Raw genomic sequence first — 8,046 nt, forward strand, 5'->3', positions numbered from 1 at the left:
CCTTTCCTACTTTGGAATCTTCAAAAGTCGGTATCAGTTTTAAGGTTCTTAACACAATTTTTGAGAAGTTTCAGACAGTAATTTCATCCTTTATATATTCATATCTTCATCTGAGAAACTTTACTTGTTCTTCTGAGTTTGTTCAATGGAGGTCATTCCCCAGTAAAAGTGTTTTTCCTAAAGAGAAACGAGCCACAAAGCCATCTTACTAGCTAACCTTTAAGAATAAATATTCATCACTCTCATAAATAAAAGCATTGTAACTGTTATTTCTGTTTTTATTTAGTCTGCTTTGATATTGTTTGGATTGATTGTTGTTCCAAAAAGAGTTATTGGTTTAGGTACAAATTAAACATCTTTTGTTTTGATACATTACTTCTTACATGTAATAGATTTGTGTAACAAAATATGTCATTGATTCGACCATCGTTCAGGAATGATCTCGACTTAGTTCAACAGTATAGTATGTATATTATGTGGCCTTCAACATTTCTTAACATATACTGACTCCTCTGCTCCTTCATAAAATCCATTCTTGGGGTACCCCAACAGAACTTCTTTCACTATTAGAGTTTATGATGTCTCACTATCACTCCTCAGGGAAAACCCTCCAGCATTTTCATAAAAGAGTTTTAATGTTGTCTACATTCACGTTCAACGAGGCATTCTTGGTGTGAATTTATTTTTTTTTATGCAACTGATATCAAATGCTTCAGTTTTTTACAGGGCCTATGGAATTATTTTAGAAACTATTAGTCTACTTGTTACGAAATATCCCCCTCATTCATTTTCTACGCTCCTGATTTGTCATTCTGTTAATTATTATACTTTTTATTTAAGATTTTTTTTCATTACTGCGTAAATCAACTGGTAGGGAGATTTTAAGTTTTCATCAAGTGATATCCTTGCTTTGAAATGAATTATGAATGTTTCTTATATAATCTTCTAAATAATTTGTATATATATTTCAACTAGCTAGACCAGATAAATTGGAATTTGGGTTGATTTCTTTCGGCAGTTGTTTTGTTGAATTCTTAAGTTTACAATTCTCCTTCAGGATTAAACTTTACGTACTGTTACTCTAACATTTCTTGTCTACTCCATCTTTACCTACTAATATAATATTTTACAGTGTTGTGCATGTAAAACACAAGACAGGATACTACATGCTTGAATATTTAACACACATTAAAATTTTGTGACATTAGTTTCCTAAATAAATTCTTAAATATTTCCGTTCTTGAGATTGTTTAGGAATTTTAAAATATAATTTAGTAACATTATTTAATTTTAAGACAAACACTTTGAGAATGCTTTTGTTAGCAATAGTCTTTAAATCATTTATAATTTTTATCACTAAGAATAACTTTGCATCTACCTGGCATAACCAGGTGGTTAAGATACTAGACTCATTATCCGAGGATCTCGGGTTCGAATCCACGACACACCAAACATGCTCGCCCTTTCAGCCATGGAGCGTTATAATGTACGGTCAATCCTACTATTCGTTGGTAAAAGAGTAGGCCAAGAGTTGGAGGTGGATGGTGATGACTAGCTGCCTTCTCTCCAGTCTCACACTGCTAAATTTGGAACAGCTAGAGCATATAGCTCTCGTGTAACTTTGCGCAAAATTCAAAACAAACCAAAACCTTTATATTAAAAATAAAGATACAAGAATATTTGGATTAATAGCTATTATTCAGGTTATTTGGTGATTTAATATTTAATGATTATTTACTTATCATAACAACAAAGTTAGAAGTAATTATTTTAAAGGCGATATTTATGACAAGTTTAGTAAAAATCGTTCCTTTTGTATGTGTGTTTTCTTATAGCAAAGTAACATTGGGCTATCTGCTGAGTCTACCGAGGGGAATCGAAACCCTGATTTTTAGTGTTGTAAATACGAAGACGTACATTGTGTGTTTGTAGTTTAATTGCTGTTGTATTGTTGACTTCAAGTTCCTCGAACCCTGCGTATTTTTCTCGTTACCATAAATGTAGCTTATAGAAAATTCGAAGCCTCAGTGAACAAAATACAAATAATTGCGAAAACAATACAAGTACAAGTTTACTCAGAAAAAATTGAAAACGTGAAGTTAGCCAGATTGTGAGTAATTAACAATAACATGTAATATCTTAAAATGAGTTTTACAGTTTAATAGAGAATAAGAGAATATTTTTCTTCTCAAAATGTGTTTTAAAATAATTGAACCCTCTTGTGTAGACTTTGACGAAAAGAAAACAATAATAACGTTTAATAACGGGTTAACGTAGATGAATTATTCACTGATTTGTCTTTTGAGAAAAAAGATAAAGAAAAATAATTCCTTTGTTAATTAGATTCTAACTGTGTAGACTGTTGACAAGGCAAAGAGAATTATTTAAAAATTTAGATAAACTTGCGATATCCTATAGCGTAAATATTTGATTTTAACACACGGTGGTGGTTTTCTTATAGCAAAGCCGCATCGGGTTATTATCTACTGAATCGAACCCTTGATTTTAGCGTTGTAAATCTGTAGACTTACCGCTGTACCAGAAGGGAACTTTTACATACGTTTGACTTCGTGATGACAAGAAAACTCATTTGTAGAGGAAATTATATATTTAAAAACGGCCGGTATTGGTACAGAAAACACTAATAGAGAAGCGAACAAAGTTTCGACCTTCTTCGGTCATCGTGAACCTTTTGAACTCAACGATGACCGAAGAATGTCGAAACGTTGTTCACTCTTCTATTAGCGCTTTCTTTACCCATTCTAGCCGTTTTTAAATATATACGTTCGACTTATTTTGAATATATTATTATAAAGCAAGTAGATTGTGTTCTGTTCGTTTATTGTTGACATTTAATGATTTATCGCCAACAAATCACAGACATCTAATGTGGAAGAATCCTCAATCCACTCATATTTAAAACCATGATAATATATAAAGACATATATATGACATAATCTAATAAACAAATACAAGCCCCAAAAATCAAATAAAAATGCTGCATAATGATCCCCAGAGTACAGGCTATAATCTGGGATATAAAATTTACCTTAGATTTTGGAGGTGACTGCGAAAGGAGGAACCACATTGCAGTCGAGATAAACCGTCTATCAGTTTTAATATCCTTTTGACAGTCTCACATGAAATAATGCATAACAATAATCCAAAGAAGAAAAAATTAGGAGAGGGAGATGTGGGTCCTAAAGCCCTTAAGTCCTACATCTATATCGTTTTTCACTAACTGCAGACAGTTTTGAGAAAATGATTGCTCTTCGAATAAAGAAAAGGAAAAGAATGAAAATAAATAAAATAAGCAAAATCAATAATTTAATTTAAAGAAAAAAAGAATAAGATTTTACCACTTGGGGGTGAGACTGGTGAACGGAGGTTAAGACTGATAACGATGTATCACCTCCGCAGTGTGGGAGTCACCTCCAAATCCTATGGTTCATTTTATACCCCATATTATAGTTTGTACTCTGGGGATCCTTTTGACTTGTGCAGCATTTTTATTTGATTTTTGTTTGGCCTTGACTTTTGTTTAATAGAATAACATTAGGCACGAGTTTGGAATTGCTGTTTCTTACGCAATCCTTTCTGTGGATTTTGTTTGTTTAGAATTAATCACAAAGCTACACAATGGGCTATTTGTGGTCTGCCCACCACGGGTATCTAAGTCCGGTTTCTAGCTATGTGAGTCCGCAAACAACGCTATGTCACTAGGGTACGTTGAATTTTGTGTATATATATAAAGAGAAAGAGAGTACACTTTCAGGACTTCCTTTTACCTATTATCTTCAAAATAATTTTTAGATGTGGGGATTATGTAACAAAACCTTTTGATCTTCGTGTTGTAATTTTCTAAAGTTCAATAAAAATATTCATTATTTAACATACTATTGAATTTTATGAAATATTCATATATATGGGTCATGTAATGAAATTCATTAATATTAATTGCTGTTTAAAATGCTTGACTGAAACACACAGAACTACACAATATTTTAAGGATCTTTGATTGAGTTGCTAAAAAAGTCAGTTTTTTAGTCTATTTATGATAATATTGTGAATACAGTCTCTTTAAAATTTAAATTAGCAATTACAATTATCAACTCAAACATGTCCATCGCTCAAAACTAACATTCGGTTATTTATAAACCAAACTACGCAGTACACTAAGCCACTATTCCATTGGTATATTCTCTGCGATCTTATGTTATTTTGTCTGCTGTGCACACAAAATATCCATCGACTTCTCAATCAAAAGCATTCTGATAAAATATTTACTTTTATTTTACTATACAGTGCACGTTACTTCAACAACGTTACTTTATGATATGGTTCAGCTTAACAACGAGTGTTCAGTATTTGAACAAAGCAACATAGGTTTCAATATTGAAACATTAAATTCACTTCTCCATAGCGATTACAAATATTAAGGTATATATCAGATTAATTAGAAACCGAGTAAACCTCCGATACCTTAGACATTTCAGCTGTAGTTATTGGATATAAAATGTATAATAATTTGTGAGATACTTTCAATTTACACACACTTACGTTCTACATCCGAAATAATAAAAATAAATCAAATCAACAATATTTTTGAACATATGGACTTTTTTATTTTTTAGTTAAACAAGGAGATCAGGTATAGCATTCAGTTTGTAAAATATTAGTAATATCGCTGATATCACCTTAGTGTCATTACCGACAAATAAACTGAAAACTATAAACAAACCTTATCGTGACTTGACTTAAAATCTAGATATTCCGAGTTCGATTAAAGATTGTTTGTGAACCAAACTAATTAAATTTGGTGTGCAGTAAAACATACGAAATCCTGTAAATATCTTTCAGTTATTTGAACTGAGAGTTAACTAGTCACAGATGTATATTTTAGCAATTGAAATGCATGAGATTATGTTTCAACATGTTTCTAAGTTTCAAAATAGACCGATGTATTACATGTGGTGCCACATTTGCAGCTGAAAGAACTTTATTTAACAATAAAGGAAAGTACAAAATATTTGTCAATACCAGAACGTTGAAGACTTGCAAACGAAAACAAGCAAGAGAAACAGTACTTTAATATATTATTCATGATACTTGACAAGCATAAATTCTCTGATATATACATTTAAGTTAAAACGTCACTTAAAGAGATATCCTGAATTGGGAACGAATATGGTGATAAAAAACAGTGTAGTTTGAAACACATAAAAGATACCATTTTTCATGGTGTGGATTTAAATTATTACAGATTTTTTTTAAATGTTGTTATAAATTTTCACGTCAACAAATTTTAAATTTATTTAACTAGTTTACACAGAACTGTTTCTTAGATAGATTCCTATGAAGATTACGATATTTAAGCAAGCATTAAAATATTTTTGTTCTTAATTTATCATTGTCATTCATATCATAATGAGATAATTTGAGTTCTATAATTAGTATTAATTTATATTTTAACAGATGCAAAAATGTTGATCAGCCATTTACAAAGTTGTTTATGTTTTCTTCAATAAATACGTAGAAGTATATTATTAACTAAATATGTAATAGCCTATAAGTACGAAGCGTATGTTATTTATGTCTCTAGATTAGGTGTACTTAAAAGTTTAAAATAGTTTCAAATTCAGTTTATTATGCCTACAATATTTCTAGCTTTAATTCGATATAATAATATGTAACTATATGCAAAAGGAGCTAAGTTCCCACTCAATCTGTCTGTCTGGTGTCGAACCCTGTTGTATAACGGGCACTATATGTGAGAAACAATTATTCAAGGATGTTTATGTGACAACAAAAATGAGTAAGAGAATTTTAAACAACAAATATACAACATTTATTAACACCAATAAACATTCTTCAAAATTTACTAAACAGCACTAAACATTTCACAACTAAGATGAATATTAAAGAAAGAAACTTTATATTCCTGAAATATTATCTCAGCGTCTAATTATTCTACATTTTATAAGTTCAAATTGACAATTTAACCCGCCTTTAGAGGATGAAGTACAAAATCAAATCTCTATTCGCTAAAAGTTAAAGAATGATTTTCGTTGGTGGAGTAAAATGGCAAGGCTGATTGTTGGCTCGTGTCTCGTGTAGGCTACGAACTTTATAAATCCTCCCACACAATATGGCTTACACCAGATTCTACAAAGCTCTAATTCATAATTTTTAGATGTTATTTCTAATTATCATTCACTCAATATCCCAAACTGGGATCACAGGTATTGCATAAGAGCTATTGTTCTCATGAGTCCATTGAAGTCTTTGTTATGACCTAAGGTCACTAATTATCTCTCAAATTTGCTTTAAGCTTCCATCAACCACAATTTGATGGTCTGTCATTAATTTCATTTAACTCAAAGCCTGTTTGTCTGGTTTTCGTGCAAAGCTACACTAGGCTATCTACGCTAGCCGTCCGTAATTTAGCAGTAAAAGACTAGAGAGAAACCAGATGATCATCATCACTCACCGCCATTTATTGGGCTATTCTTTATCCGTCACGTTATAGCACCCCAAGACACGTTTAGTTGGGGTTTCAAAACCGACGATCGGGAGTCGAGCGTGCGTCTGGACATGTCAGGCTTAGCTCGAAGTTAATTATTTGGCATTTATATTTTTAATACAATACACATTTGTGATTTTTCCAAGAGATTCCAAAACGTTTCTTCTTCCTTTCGACAGAAAGTTCAGTTTGGAGAAACAATCTTGGCTATTTACACGCTATCCTAACAAATAAAATGAATTACGTTCGTATACATACGTTATTACATAACTGATTTTATAACCACGTTTCCTTTTAACTTCTATTTTCTAGCTTCACATGAGAGTATTGCAAGAAAACTATACTGCAGCATTCTCAATATGTTATGTTATTTGGATTCAAATAATATTACTCTTCTGTATATTCATACATTAGATTTAACTACCCGTCATGGACCCACACTTCTAACACTTATATGTTGTAGGCTACTTTCACACCGTTTTTTGTGATAATCTTATGTTAGGAATTGGCTTTCTTTTCAACCTGATTAAAACTGTGTTTATATCTTTTAGAAATTAACTCATACTAAAATACTGTTACTTATTGCGGCATTTTTATACTAGGTTTTATTTCTTACTGGCAGCATATTACTTCTTCCTTCGCCTATCTCTTAGTTTATTCTGTTTTTCTCACATCTCTTAGTCTTATTCTTTCCTTATGCTGAGCTCCGATTTTCTATAAACATTTTTCAAAAAAACATGCCGAATAAGTCTCTTTCATTTTGATATTGTACACTTGTTTTGATCACAGTGTTTCATAACTATAGGAGGCCCTCCTGTCTCCATATCGCTGAAGGAAAATGGCGGTCACTCACTTTAATAATTCTTTAATGACTTACAGTGTTGTAATCACTTGGGGCTGACCAAACCCCAGCTGCTTTCTTAGCTCTTTTAGTTCAAACCGAAGTTCCTTACACCAAACTCCATGGCACTTTCGATTCTTTATATATTTCTTTTTAGTTATGAAAAACTGGTTAAACCAAGTTCGATGAAGTTCAGTGGGGTAACTGAAGCACTATTTATTTGTAGTACGGAGCGTCAGATTAATTGTGTTTAGCAACGACAGCTATCATAGTTATTGTATCTCAGAACAACTGTTATGGGTGTTAATGCTTTAACTAATAAAGCAGAAAACAACGTTCAGACCTTCTTAGGTCATCTTCAGGTTAATATAGAGAGAGTTCGCAACTGACCGTTGTCGGACATATGTTTTAGGGGCATAATTATTATTACGAATACTAGAGCAACTAGTTCCATTGCTTTGCCACATTTCAGAGTTCAGCATTGTAAGCTGAATTTTCCCTAGTGCTTATAAAATAGCGTTTTAAATCGACTTCTGGCTATCCATCTGGCGAGATCTTATATTAAACAAAAATTATTCCAAACATGCTTGCCCTTTCAGCCGTGGGAACGTTATAATGTTAAGGTCAATCTCACTATTCGTTGGTAAAAGATTAACCCAAGAGTCGGTGATGGGTGATGATG

This window comes from Tachypleus tridentatus, chromosome 11 (genome assembly GCF_004210375.1).
Source record: "Tachypleus tridentatus isolate NWPU-2018 chromosome 11, ASM421037v1, whole genome shotgun sequence".
In the NCBI taxonomy this organism is placed as follows: Eukaryota; Metazoa; Arthropoda; class Merostomata; order Xiphosura; family Limulidae; genus Tachypleus; species Tachypleus tridentatus.